Source organism: Carassius carassius, chromosome 19, assembly GCF_963082965.1.
Source record: "Carassius carassius chromosome 19, fCarCar2.1, whole genome shotgun sequence".
NCBI lineage: Eukaryota > Metazoa > Chordata > Actinopteri > Cypriniformes > Cyprinidae > Carassius > Carassius carassius.
Genome location: NC_081773.1, coordinates 2,507,117 through 2,521,521, shown reverse-complemented (window position 1 = coordinate 2,521,521; position 14,405 = coordinate 2,507,117). Strand labels below are relative to the sequence as shown.

General features: G+C 47.5%; 1 long non-coding RNA gene across 1 annotated transcript in view; it reads left to right on the top strand.

Annotated features, from left to right (window-relative positions):
* Positions 1-14,405, top strand: part of LOC132094636 (uncharacterized) — a 37,461-nt gene that overhangs the window by 1,391 nt on the left and 21,665 nt on the right. The gene's annotated exons all lie outside the window — the stretch shown is intronic.

The window sequence follows — 14,405 nt, the reverse complement described above, 5'->3', positions numbered from 1 at the left end:
GAGGAACAATTAACACTATTAAACGTCTGTTCAGCGTCAACAAATTGGCCCGAGCTCGGATAGGTTTAGGTGAGATATTTAGACATGACTGCTTGTCTATTCACACTGCTGCAAATGAAATAAAACTGAGGCATCTGAAGTGCTTTTCTTACCAGTTCAGGCGAAATGTGTCCAATATGAGACGCTGAAGAAAACAGGCCAATAAACAAACTACTCACGAATAATATAGAAATTAATATATTCACTTTGAGTGGTTTCTTTTAAATTGTGGATTGATTGCTAATGTTACCATTTATGTGTCAAACAGAATAATATAAATAAAGCTACATTTTATTATAAAGTCAGAAAGAAAATAAACATTAAACGGCACATTAAAATTTTATGTAGGCTAATTTGTTAAACCTACATTCATTTTTGTTTATTTTTTGGAAGAAGAAGGAAATAAAAATCAGGTCTTTCGTTTAAAAGTAAGCGACTTAGATGTCAGTGCATACTATCATAATTTTAATTTAGTTTAGGCTCATTCTGATCATCAAAACGAACCGGACCTTAAGCTCTGCATATAAATTAAACCTCGGATTGTATTAAAAAGCACAGTCCGGCTTTTGGCTTGCGAGCACTTTTCTGTGGCAATTAGGAGCCTATTACAAGTCATTAGATTGATCAATGTACCTTAAACAATGTGAGTGATTTATTTGGTAAGAACAAAACGCTGTGCATCTATTGTCTCGAGCCTGAGTGACGATATAGATCCATCACAGCGTTAAACAGCGCGAGATGAATGATTAATCCGGACCTATTCATTAAAAGGGTCTGGGCCGCTCCAGAAGCCCTGTATTCCACAGAAGCAGGGAGAGAAGGCTTTTCAGAGGAGACTCTTTCTCGGTTGCCGCTGGGATTAATTTGTCCCCACCCTTAAGAGGAAAAGCGCATTTGTGGATAATTAACTAATCTGGCTCATTTTAAATCCCTCTCTACTACAGGTCCTTCACTTGATCACCCCAAACATCCTGGTTTCCTCCCCCTAACAATTCAAAGAGTGTCAAAACAAATATTAACTCAATGTCAGTTGATGTTTTTTTCTTGCAAATGTCACTTGTCGGTGCACCTCGCACGTTGGTTTTGTGATTAAATATCTCTATCTGGAAAAAACTGTTCTGTGGCCAATAGAAGCAAAATCTTGTGTTTGTGCACTTCATGATTTTGACAATAGAACAAACGCTTGTTAAGTCCGTTGACAGGTTAAAGCATGTTAAATGAGCTCACCGTGATTCAAGGCTCTAAGCAAACACTGAGGACTAAGTCTTCATCTGTGCAACTGTGTTATTTTTTTTTTAATAAAGCCATATGAATGGACGCGAGGTTTGTGAACGTGGAGGCGCAAAACAAAGCGCAGTGAAGAGAAACGCCTTTGTGCTTCCAAGCAGAACATTTTCCCTCAATTATTTCAGTTGGTAGATTTAGTAAAACGAAGACACAGATGAAATCACGAGTTTTGCAGATTCATTCATACAATACATTTGCTAGTTTATTCACATAGCTATACACATCTCTGTTGGATATGGGGCTATTGTTTTAGTGAAAGCGCAAAGGTCACCGGTGACATTCGCTTCCAAATAAACCTGCAATTCCTCTGTACGTCGGATTTTACGGCAGGACAGCTATTAATATAACTGCTGACACTATGCAATTAAACCAGTCGCGTATTAAACTAACACTTGTCAAATTGGTCGTGTTTATAAACTGTAGTGTCAGATGAAGAAGCGTTTTAGGGTTTTTTATTTCACATCTCTCTCTCTCTCTCTATCTGAAAAACAGGAGGAACAGATCACTGGAGTTACAGCCTTCTGTGTCCATTTCAGTATCCAAACATGGTGATCTTATCCGTGCACATTATATAATTTCATAATTTGCTCACAGACGAAGAGCCAGTGGAGGATCGCTCTGAGCAGCGCGCGGGTCATGTCGAAGGATGTCGTGTTTGTTCTTAAATGGCCAGTGAATGTTATCTATTTTCCGCCTGTCACAATAGAGCAACAGTGACACTGCGCACAGAATGCATGACTACTTCTTGGAAATTTGCATATGTATGCCATACGATTTTATTGTTTCTTACATCCTCAAGGTGTTTGTTAATGTTAATGCCGTCTTGGGATATTTAACTGCGGGATAGCCTACTATCTTGCTATTTTTCCACGTTTTTTTATGTATTCAAATTTATATTTTTTCGACATTTTATTTATGAATTCAAATTTATATTATAATTATATTTAATGTTTTTTTTATATATTAGTTATATATAATTTATAATAAAAAAATACTGAATTTATTTTTTATGCTTTTTTTTTGCATTAGCAGCTTTACCAAAAAAAAAACAAGAAAGAAAAAAAATCCCCAAGCAATGCATTTAGCACGTGAGGTTGCGTTTCTGAGCCGAAACGTGTCTGTCATTGCAGTCGCAATCAAGAGAGGCTGGTTCTGTCAGGATCCAGCTCAGATAAACACACGCGCCAACAGGTGCCGAGCGAAAAGCGCTCGAGCGCTACACGACGAGGCTGTCGCCTGTAATTTGTGGTGAAGAGGGATGGGTTGTGTGGAGAAGAGGTGCTGTGGTCCACCACTGCTCATCTCTGTAGTGACCGTGTGACTGACGGCTCTGACCAATTGGGTTTGGACTCGAGATCTCGTGAGACGCGAGCGGTTTGCTGTGAACTTGTTACAAATAGAAAGATGTAATTAAACTGCTTACACAGCTTTTACAAAAAGAGAGCACCGATTCTGTGATTTAAATATCATGGTGTATGAGGATGCTAAGATGCTGTTGCTACATCATAGCGTCATGTTGCCGTAAAGATGAAGGCAAATCTGTCTTATTTTTATTTAAGGGCCCTTTTAAGCACCGTGTCAGTATGGAAATCCAATCTATGGCATTTCCATCTGATACCATCAATGAAGCATAGTGCAAACACTACTTTATTTGCAAGGGGTATGATGTTTTTTTTCCCTCTTCTCCTCTGCTCACCAAGTATGCATTTATTTGATTAGAAATACAATAAAATAGTAATATTTTAAAATATTGGTACAGTTTTTCTATTTGTTTATATTTGAAAATGTAATTTATTCCTATGATGCAAAGATGGATTTTCAGCATTCAGCATCATTACTCCAGTCTTCAGTGGCATGATCCTATATATATATATATATATATATATATATATATATATATATAATCCAACCAAATTTATTCAGACATCTTTAACAATTTAGCTTATAGTTTGGAAAATGGTTAATAAAATATGACAAGAACTCAGAGTTAAACACATTTTTATACATTTTACTGGTAGTCGACTGTATAAAGAATTTTTGGGTGCAGTATGTCACAATTTATTTTGCAATCCTCACTTACATAAATGAACTGTAGCACCCTGCACTCACTATAAAAAAATGTCTGGTGTCTGAATAATTTTTGGTTGGATTGTGTGTGTGTGTATAATCAAACCAAAAATTTTTAAATATACTGTATATGCATACATATATTTACATTTACATTTATTCATTTAGCAGACACTTTTATCCAAAGCGACTTACATATATATATATATGTATATCAGTCTATATGACTGTGTATTATGATATCATGGCTCTCACTTTCTTGGCCATCTTTAGCAAGTCCAAGCAGATTTGAGGGGCCTTGCAGTGTTTTATTCAGCTGTTTACAGAAAGGTTCCTTCATTACTTTAGAGGTCAATCTTAAAGTGCCCTTGAATTATATTCTGCTGTCAGATTGGATGCGTTATTCTGGACAGAGAAAGACCTCGAGCCCTATGTCATCAATCTAAAGCAATTTCAGCCCTATTGGTTTCTGCGTCTCAACCAAGCAGTGATTCTCATTCCCAGCAGCAGGTGAGGAGGAGACACCCTTCCCCGAGTGAAGGACTCTTCAGCTGCTGCAGAAATCGCTCATCCTGCTCAACATGAGGCCGTGGTCTCACTCCACAACTCCACCCGCACAAACTATTTACCCCTGAATCCCAAATCCAACAGATCTATTATGGGATTAAAGGCCTTGTTATCAGGCTTTGTGCTGGAATAATAGCAGAGCGTCAGTTCGGATTCATATGTTATTTTTCTTTGTCTTTTGGAAATGAGACAATGTTCTTTAGTGTCTATACAGTTCCTATGACCCTCATGTCAGTGTGTGCGCTGTGTCTCTGTTTTCAGGAAGTCAGCTCGACACAACAGCGCGCCGCATCTCAAGTCTTTCTCTTCCGCATCACTGAGCCAGATAAAAACACTGAATCCAGGCACCACCAACGCTGCCTTTTGCCCTCCTCACAACACACACACACCTGCCAGGTATGGGGTTTTTCTGTCTCACGCTGTGAGAGAGAAAGCTTTCTTTCTGCCCCAGACATAGTCAATTAAGGTGCAAGAATGAAAGGAAAAGATTAAGAAATAAATATATCAGGCCGTATGCTTTTTGGAGTTCTGTCAATGCTATAAAAATTATTAATCAAACAATTATAATCTTTCATTGCTAACTTGATTTTTTTTTTGACCAGCACCCACTGGGCCACTTTCCTATAGATGGCTCCAAAATGCATTTAGATGATCCATATCATTAACTACAACCATGTTTCACTAACATGTATACATTTATCTATTTATTTGCTTGATAAGTGTGCTTTTAAGGGAACATGCCGCTATTTTTGAAAATAGGCAAATTTTCCATCTCCCCAGAGTTAAACAGTTGAGTTTCACCGTTTTCGAATCAATTCAGTCGATCTCTGGGTCTGACAGTAGCACTTTTAGCTTAGCTTAGCATAGATCATTGAATCTGATTAGACCGTTAGCATCTCGCTCAAAAATGACCAAAGAGGTTCAAAAAACGCTCTGATTTGAATTTACAATATTTATTTTATCAGCCAAACATTTTAGATTTAAACACATAAGTCCCTTCCACTGTGTCAGACTTAGTTTGTTGACGTCTTTTAAATAATGTCACGAGTGGGGCTTAAGGAAGTGACGTCGCCTGCGTCTGCGCAGTGCGACCTGATGCAGCCCCTGAAGTGAGACACAGAAAACACAAATACTGCAAAATAATAATAATAACGCGACTAAACGAGATGAAATAACGTTATAATATTTTGTTCAACGAAAATGAAGAGACATTTTAGCATAGTTTTTATTTTGTAAACCACATTTAGTCTCGTTTTTATTCATCAACAATATTGCATTATACATTTAATTATAGCAGAGACAGTTTATAAGAGACATGCCACTTCTTCAATCCTCAATACAACTATATAAGGAAAACCCGTAACGGCAAAGATGGCGGTTAATGCACATGTCCCACACATCCCACTGGAAAGCCAATCATCTGCTTTTAACAGTCAAGCCGGGAAACATTTAAGCCTATCGTCTGGTTCCGCTGATGTATGCGCACAGTTGAGGAACCCTTGCACATGCGTAGTAAAGGTATAACCTGTGGGGAAAAAGGCGTTTTAAACCTTATTTTGGGGCAAAGTCATCAAAATCTTTCAGCGATTTTTATCATATTTTACTGCTGTTTCTATACATGCTGTTTTTATGTCCCAGTGACCAGTGAAAGTGCAGTTCTGACTCTCTGCCCATTCATTTAGATAGGAGCTGGTCTTGTTATTCTGAAATAGCTGCCCGGAGGCGTTGCCAAGATGGCGGCCGAGTGGCACGATTTGCCTAAAAGGACTTTGATTATAGTCATCGTCACATGACCAGGATTTTTTGTTGCATCTCGTCTCGTTTTTGTCACGTGATAAAGGGTCGTTGACGACGATATTCAGTCATAATTTTCGTTGATGAAAGCAACCCTACAGAAGAGTCAAGTTTTAAATAGGTAAAATATCGAAACTCTTTGGTCATTTTTCTGCGAGATGCAAACAGTCTAATCAGATTCAATGATGTATGCTAATGTCACACCCAGGGGCTGGCTATGCTTTAACTAAGCCACACCCCTTCTCAACTTCCACCTCGAGGAGGTCCCCAAACCCGACCCAATGGCCAAGCAACACGAGAACAAGTAAGTGATAAAACAATCTTTATTTAAATATTTAAAAATAGCTTAGGGAATAGGGAAAAGGCAATTAAAACTAAACTCTGACTCGGCCCTCCAGATGGGCTATGGCCGGGAAGAGGTCAGGGAGCAAGGGGGCCACGGGGATCCGGGGCGTGGGGCTCGGGCCCCGGCCTGAGTCTTAGGTATCCGTAGCGCCCTCCTTCTTCCTCCTCTTCGCTGAATACAGCTCACGGTAAGTACTGGTTCACTCAGTTCGTTCTCGAGGTGCCCACTCTCTTTCTCTTCCTCCACAGGCAACAGCTCTTCGCTGATTACAGCTCACAGTAAGTACTGATTCACCCAGTTCGTTCCTTGGGTGCTCACGCTCTTTCTCTTTCTCCACAGGCAACGGCTGGGACACACAGGCACAGTTAGTTCAGCTTGGTTTTGCTCTCACCTCTTCGCTGATTACAGCTCACAGTAAGTACTGGTTCACACAGTTCGTTCCTTGGGTGCTCACTCGCTTTCTCTTTCTCCACAGGCAGCGGCTGGGACACACAGGCACAGTTAGTTCAGCTTGGTTTTGCTCTCACCTCTTCGCTGATTACAGCTCACAGTAAGTACTGGTTCACACAGTTCGTTCCTTGGGTGCTCACTCGCTTTCTCTTTCTCCACAGGCAGCGGCGTAAGTACAGGTTCCCTCAGTCTCTCCTCGTGTTACCCACTCTCTCTCCTTTTCTCTCCACAGGTATCAACTTGGGCACAATAGCACAGTTAGTTTGCTTTGAATGGCTCTCACCTCTGGGCTGGACACAGCGTACTGTAAGTACAGGGTTCGCTCTATTCCTCCTCGTGTTATTCACTCTCTCTCTCCTTTCCTCTCCACAGGTATCAACTTGGGCACAATAGCACAGTTAGTTTGCTTTGAATGGCTCTCACCTCTGGGCTGGACACAGCGTACTGTAAGTACAGGGTTCGCTCTATTCCTCCTCGTGTTATTCACTCTCTCTCCTTTTCTCTCCACAGGTATCAACTTGGGCACAATAGCACAGTTAGTTTGCTTTGAATGGCTCTCACCTCTGGGCTGGACACAGCGTACTGTAAGTACAGGGTTCGCTCTATTCCTCCTCGTGTTATTCCCTCTCTCTCCTTTTCTCTCCACAGATATCAACTTGGGCACAATAGCACCGTTAGTTTGCTTTGAATGGCTCTCACCTCTGGGCTGAACACAGCGCACTGTAAGTACAGGTTTCCTCTGTTTCTCCTTGTGTTACTCACTCTCTTTCCTTTCCTCTCCACAGGTATCAACTTAGACACAAAACACAGTTACTCTGCTTTGGATGGCTTTCACCTCTGGGCTGGACACAGCGTACCGTGCTATCTCCGGAGATCTGAAGCACGCTCACAACATATACTGTACTGGACTAGGCCAGGACCAGCAATCTCCTTGTCCTCCCACGCCGAAGTGCGTGAAGGCGGGGGTTTATCTGACAGGACACACGGCAATACACAGCAGCCCACAGCAATATACAACACCACGTCAAAATTATAGGTTTTCACAGCACGAAGACTCACCCACCACACTCAGTGTACGGAAAGGACACCCGTCTTCCTTCACTTCGCTTGGTTCGGATCTGGCGATGGAATATGCGGCCTAGCTAGTGATGTCGTCGTTGCGACTACTTCAATAAGTATTCCTTCGGCTCTCCCACCACACTATATTAGGGGTAGGGCCACCCTCCTCCTCCTGGAGAGATCTACACAACGCCAGGTCAATATACAGGGCACTTTCGACTGGCTCTTAGTACTCACATCAATGCCACTTCCAATCCCCTTTTTCACGTCGTCTCAGTTCGCCGTATAATCTGTTCACTTCTCAACCTTTAAGGTTCGCGATGTCTTCACAATCATACAATTCCAGCCTGAGGGAGAGAGAGAGTTAGACAGCTACCAGCAGCGTACCAAGACGGGCACAACCCAGTGCTTCACACACACCAAAGAGAGCTTCCCAGACTGTAAAATAACTTGGCCTTAAGTACTGCCTTGTCCAGCGTATCCTCCAATCACCAACCGCTGTCCCTAACTAGGCACAGGTGCATCGAATTCCCTGATTTTCCTTCTTACGGCGCTACCGGAAGTTCCGGTGTTCTGTTTTTCCGGTCCGGGCGGAAACACTTCCGGGCGGAACCAAACTTCCCGAATTTTGGTTCCGCCCCTAAAGATCGTCACCTTGTGACATCCTCCCCCGCCAATCCGTTCTAGTCCCTAGAACGTCCTCGGGCTGTCCACTCCCCATAGCGGGCAGGGGGTCGGCCTCGGTTCTCTCGCTGGGATCGTCTCACTGGTGAATCGGGCTCAGCTTGTTCAGGGGCTGCTTCTGGTTCTCTCGGGGCGATCGGGGGTGGTGCCACCACGGGTCTCCCTGGTACCACAGCCCAACCTTCAATCCAGGGGGCCGCTGGTACAGGTTCCGTGGGGACTTCTTCCACGGCTTCAGGGTAGTTAGGGCATGGGCGAATCATGTTCCGGTGCACCACACGGTCGGGGCCTGACTTCCCTTCTGGCCGGATGGTATAGACCGGCTGCCCCGGCCTCTGCTGCCGGCAGACTACATAAGGGGTGGCCTCCCAACGGTCACTCAGTTTCCCCTTCCCCTGCCGCCGATTATCTCTCACCAACACCCTCTCTCCTGGCAGTAGAGGGGCTTCTCTAGCAGTCCGATCATACAACCGCTTACTTTTCTCTCCTGCCGTCTGTATCCTTTTCGACACCTGCTCGTAGGCGAAATGCAAGCGCTGGTGATGGCGCCCCACCCACTCCGTTACACTTGCTTCCTCTTGGTCGGCTATCACTCCTAGGACCAGGTCAGTAGGCATTCGTATGTGTCTGCCAAACATCAGGTAAGTGGGAGCGTAACCCGTAGTACTATGTATACTGTTGTTATAGGCCTGTAGGAGGTTTGGCAAGGCACTCACCCAATCGTCCTGCCGTTGTTGGTCCAAGGTCCCCAGCAGCCCCAATAGGGTCTGATTGAATCTCTCACAGCCGCCGTTCCCCTGAGGATGATACGAAGTGGTGTGAGTTTTCGTGCAACCGTACAACTGGCATAGTTCTCTAATTACCCTGGACTCAAAGTTGGCTCCTTGATCGGAGTGCAGAAACTCCGGGCATCCGAACGTCTGGAAGACGGCCCGCCATAAAACTGTAGCGGTGGTGGTTGCAGTCTGGTCGAGGGTGGGGATAGCCCAAGCGTACTTTGTGAACAAATCCGTTATTACCAAGATGTTCTGGTAGCGATCTCGTGGTCGGCCCAGTGTCAAGAAGTCCATAGCCATGATATGAAGGGGGGCCTTCGCATGGATGGGTACCATTGGCGCTCGGACCTCCCGTCTGGACTTAAACAATATGCATCTCGGGCAAGCTTGAATTAGGGCGTGCACCGATGCCTCTAGCCCGGGCCAAAAGAAGAATCTCCTAAGCAGGGACACGGTCCTCTCCTGTCCCTGATGCCCCAACTGGTTGTGGTACGCCGAAACTAAAGCCGTTACCTCATCTGCGGGTACCACGATCTGGCGTACTTCTTCGCCCAACTTCGGGTCACTGACCCTTCTGCACAAAACGCCATCTCTCAGCTCCAGCCTGTCCCATTGCCCCAGCAGCCTCCTCCCAGTATCCGTCTGGGCTAACCTCTCCGCTGGCGTCAGCCGTCGGCCCTGTTCCAGCCATTCTCTTACCAGCCGCACATCTTGATCCCTGGCCTGTCTCTCCCTCCACCGACGGGGATCCCATCCCCAGTTCTCAGGCACGGCCTCTTGTCTGCTGCCTGGTGCCTCTACTGCTCCTACCATATAGCCCTCCTCCGGGCTGGCCCCTCCGGGGCTTTCCGCTTCGGGCAGCCTTGAGAGGACGTCCGCGTTCATGTGTTCACGCCCTGGTCGGTACTGTAGTTGATAGTCAAAGTTGGCCAGTTGGGCCACCCACCGCTGCTCCACGGCTCCCAGCTTCGCCGTCTGTAAGTGTACTAATGGGTTATTGTCTGTAATGATCGTCACCTTGGCACCCCAGAGGTAGTCTTTAAATTTCTCACTTAGGGCCCACTTCAACGCCAGCAGCTCCAATTTGAAAGAACTATAGTTCGCATCGTTCCTCTCGGCTGGGTGGAGGCTCCGGCTGGCGTACGCGATGACCCTCTCAACTCCGTCCTGCCGTTGAGCCAACACCGCTCCCAGCCCGAGATTGCTGGCATCTGTATACAAAAGGAATGGTTTTGTGAAATCTGCGTATGCCAAGATAGGGGCCTGTAGCAGCTCCTGCTTCAATGTCTGGAACGCCGACTCACAATTTGCATCCCAGTCTACGTTGGGCGACCCCCGGCCCCGGTTACGACCTGTGCCAACCAGCAACTGATTAAGGGGTTTAGCAATTTTTGAAAAGTCCTTTATGAAACGCCTATAGTATCCCACAAATCCTAAAAAGGATCGCACTTGCCTCACTGTCCTCGGGGCCTTCCAGTCCTTCACGGCCGATACCTTTCCAGGATCTACGGACACTCCAGCCGCACTGACCACGTGGCCCAGAAAGTTGACTTCTCTCCGTAGTAAGTGACACTTATTGGGCTGTAGTTTCAATCCGTACTTCTCCATGGCCCGAAAGACTTCCTCGAGGTGCCTCAGGTGTGAATCAAAATCTGGGGAGTAGACAATCACATCATCCAGGTAAACTAATACTGACTCCATTAACTGACCTCCCAAGCACCGCTGCATCAGCCGCTGGAAGGTGGCCGGAGCGTTACAGAGCCCGAAAGGCATCCGGTCCCATTCAAATAGTCCAAACGGGGTTGTAAAGGCAGTCTTCTCCCGGTCTGCTTCGGCCACCTGCACCTGCCAGTAGCCACTGGCCAAATCTAGGGTAGAGTACCATGCCGACTGCGTGAGGCTGGCAAGCGAATCTTCGATCCGTGGCAAAGGGAAAGCGTCTTTCTTAGTCACGAGGTTCAGCTTACGGTAGTCCACGCAGAATCTCCAAGCCCCCGTCTTCTTTTGCACCAGCACTATGGGGGCCGCCCACGGGCTGCTGCTTTCCCTAACAACTCCTTGCTTCAGCATGCCTTGCAGGAGTGTACGTACCTCGGTATACAAAGTGGGCGGAATTGGGCGATACCTCTCCCGGCTGGGCCCTGCATCCCCGGTAGGTATATGATGTTGTACCACCTGGGTGCATCCGTAGTCTTCATCGTGGGTGGCGAACACATGCTGCCATCTCCGAAGGAGGGCCTGTAACTTCTGTGTCTGTGCCTGCTCTAAATCCTCCCCTTGTAACGACTCACCCGCCAGGTGGCTCGGCACACTCCTCTCCATACCACCCCATGGGGTGTCCACTTGTGTCAGGGCCACCTCGATGACAGTGGGGCACACCTGACGAAAACTAATATCCCTCTCTTCCCTTACTTGGTGGGATGTAACCGTTGTCAGACGGGCTAATCGTTGGTGCCGATGTAGTTGCACCGCGTATGGATGTACATTCCGTATCCTCACGGGGACTCTCCCCCGCCGGACCGTCGATAGTCCTCGTGCCACTTCCACTTGTGGACAATCCACATGGGGCTCCACCAGCACCCACTCTTCTGGGCCCGCTCTTCGGGGCGGTACTCGCGCCCACACAACAGCCTCACTTTTTGCGGGGACAGACAAAGCAAAACGACACATCACTCTTCCTACCTCTTCCTGTTCCCTGCGGACTTGGCTCATTTGCACCCTTCGACAGTCAGCTACCACACACTCCCACTTGGGCCTCTCTGCAGGTGGTATCTTCGATACGGGCCTAGCCCGAAATAGCTCTTCCCAGCAATCAGCGAGGACATTCATGCCCAACAGGGCTCGATGTGCACCCAGACAATGGTCTTGCACGATAATCACACCTTTCTGGGGGACCATCACTCCGTGAACCTCTAGGTCCGTCAATCGGTAGCCAATATATGGGATGTCGAGGCCGTTTGCGCCCTTCAGAGTAAGCCAGGGGGCCTCCGCCCCTGGTGCCCCTTGTTTCCCAAACACTTCTTCGGATAAACTCTCAGCAAACAACGTCACTTGGGAGCCTGTGTCTACCAGGCATTGAATCTCCTTGCCGCACACTCTCACCTTCGCCACGGGGCTACGCCCAATCATCTGGCTCCTAGAGCCATATCCTCTTCCAGGGTCTTCTCGAGGGGTCCCGGCCACACGACCCACAGTGGCCGGCCGACCTAAAAACCCCCTTCTGACGCCCTGCGGGGCCCACACTGGCGGCTATAGTGACCTGGTTTGCCACAGCGGTTGCAGATGGGTCGCCCTTGCTCGTCCCATTCGAAACGGGGCCGGTTAAAGTGGTTCGGGCGCCTGAACGGCTCTCGGCCTCCCTCTGAGTACACTCGGTCTCGGGGCGCCGGCCGTGGTCCCTCCCGCGCCCGTCCTTGGCGCAATTCTCCTACGAGGGCTTTAGACAGTTCAGACATCTGATCGCGGACATCTTTCAAAAGTTCAGCCTTCAGTGCTTGCTTCCAGTCAGGGCCTCCGGGTTGTGCTGGTGCTACTTCACTGACAACCGCACACACTGGGGAACCACTCACCTCAGTCTCATCACCTTCCAGGGCCAGTGCCTCTTTCTTCAGATCTTCGAACGTAAGACCCGGGTCCCTTCGAAACTGGATACGTAGGCTCTGTCTCACCGGACCCTCCTTCAACCCCAGAAGAAACTGGTCCCGCAATAGAGTCTCTCCATCTCCCAACCCGTGGTCCCGACGGGTCTGTAGTCGGGCGAATTGCTCTCGCAACCTCAGGGCGAAAGCTCTAATCGGTTGGCGGGGGCCCTGCTTACAATTGAAGAACTGGGAGCGAAGGACAGCTACGGGGGTGTGGTCACCATACTGTTCAGTGAGGAACTGGAACACGGTTTGGGCGTTGGCTCTAACGGCTTCGGGGGCGGCATGCACCTCTCGCCGCGCTTCTCCATCCAGGGAGTTTAACACAAATTGAAGCCGCTGGGCTGCACTAAGGCCCTGTAGGTCGGCCAAGTACTCTAGTTGAGCCTTCCATTCAGACAATCGTACCTCGGATTCTGTCCCCCCATATTTTTGAATCCAGGGGCTCCCCATAAAAACGGGCATGGCACGGGGTTGGGCTGAAAGCCCCGCGTTGTCGGTCATTGGACGACCTTGGTTACTCAACTCGAGGTGGAAACCCTGCCGACTACGCCAAATCTGTCACACCCAGGGGCTGGCTATGCTTTAACTAAGCCACACCCCTTCTCAACTTCCACCTCGAGGAGGTCCCCAAACCCGACCCAATGGCCAAGCAACACGAGAACAAGTAAGTGATAAAACAATCTTTATTTAAATATTTAAAAATAGCTTAGGGAATAGGGAAAAGGCAATTAAAACTAAACTCTGACTCGGCCCTCCAGATGGGCTATGGCCGGGAAGAGGTCAGGGAGCAAGGGGGCCACGGGGATCCGGGGCGTGGGGCTCGGGCCCCGGCCTGAGTCTTAGGTATCCGTAGCGCCCTCCTTCTTCCTCCTCTTCGCTGAATACAGCTCACGGTAAGTACTGGTTCACTCAGTTCGTTCTCGAGGTGCCCACTCTCTTTCTCTTCCTCCACAGGCAACAGCTCTTCGCTGATTACAGCTCACAGTAAGTACTGATTCACCCAGTTCGTTCCTTGGGTGCTCACGCTCTTTCTCTTTCTCCACAGGCAACGGCTGGGACACACAGGCACAGTTAGTTCAGCTTGGTTTTGCTCTCACCTCTTCGCTGATTACAGCTCACAGTAAGTACTGGTTCACACAGTTCGTTCCTTGGGTGCTCACTCGCTTTCTCTTTCTCCACAGGCAGCGGCTGGGACACACAGGCACAGTTAGTTCAGCTTGGTTTTGCTCTCACCTCTTCGCTGATTACAGCTCACAGTAAGTACTGGTTCACACAGTTCGTTCCTTGGGTGCTCACTCGCTTTCTCTTTCTCCACAGGCAGCGGCGTAAGTACAGGTTCCCTCAGTCTCTCCTCGTGTTACCCACTCTCTCTCCTTTTCTCTCCACAGGTATCAACTTGGGCACAATAGCACAGTTAGTTTGCTTTGAATGGCTCTCACCTCTGGGCTGGACACAGCGTACTGTAAGTACAGGGTTCGCTCTATTCCTCCTCGTGTTATTCACTCTCTCTCTCCTTTCCTCTCCACAGGTATCAACTTGGGCACAATAGCACAGTTAGTTTGCTTTGAATGGCTCTCACCTCTGGGCTGGACACAGCGTACTGTAAGTACAGGGTTCGCTCTATTCCTCCTCGTGTTATTCACTCTCTCTCCTTTTCTCTCCACAGGTATCAACTTGGGCACAATAGCACAG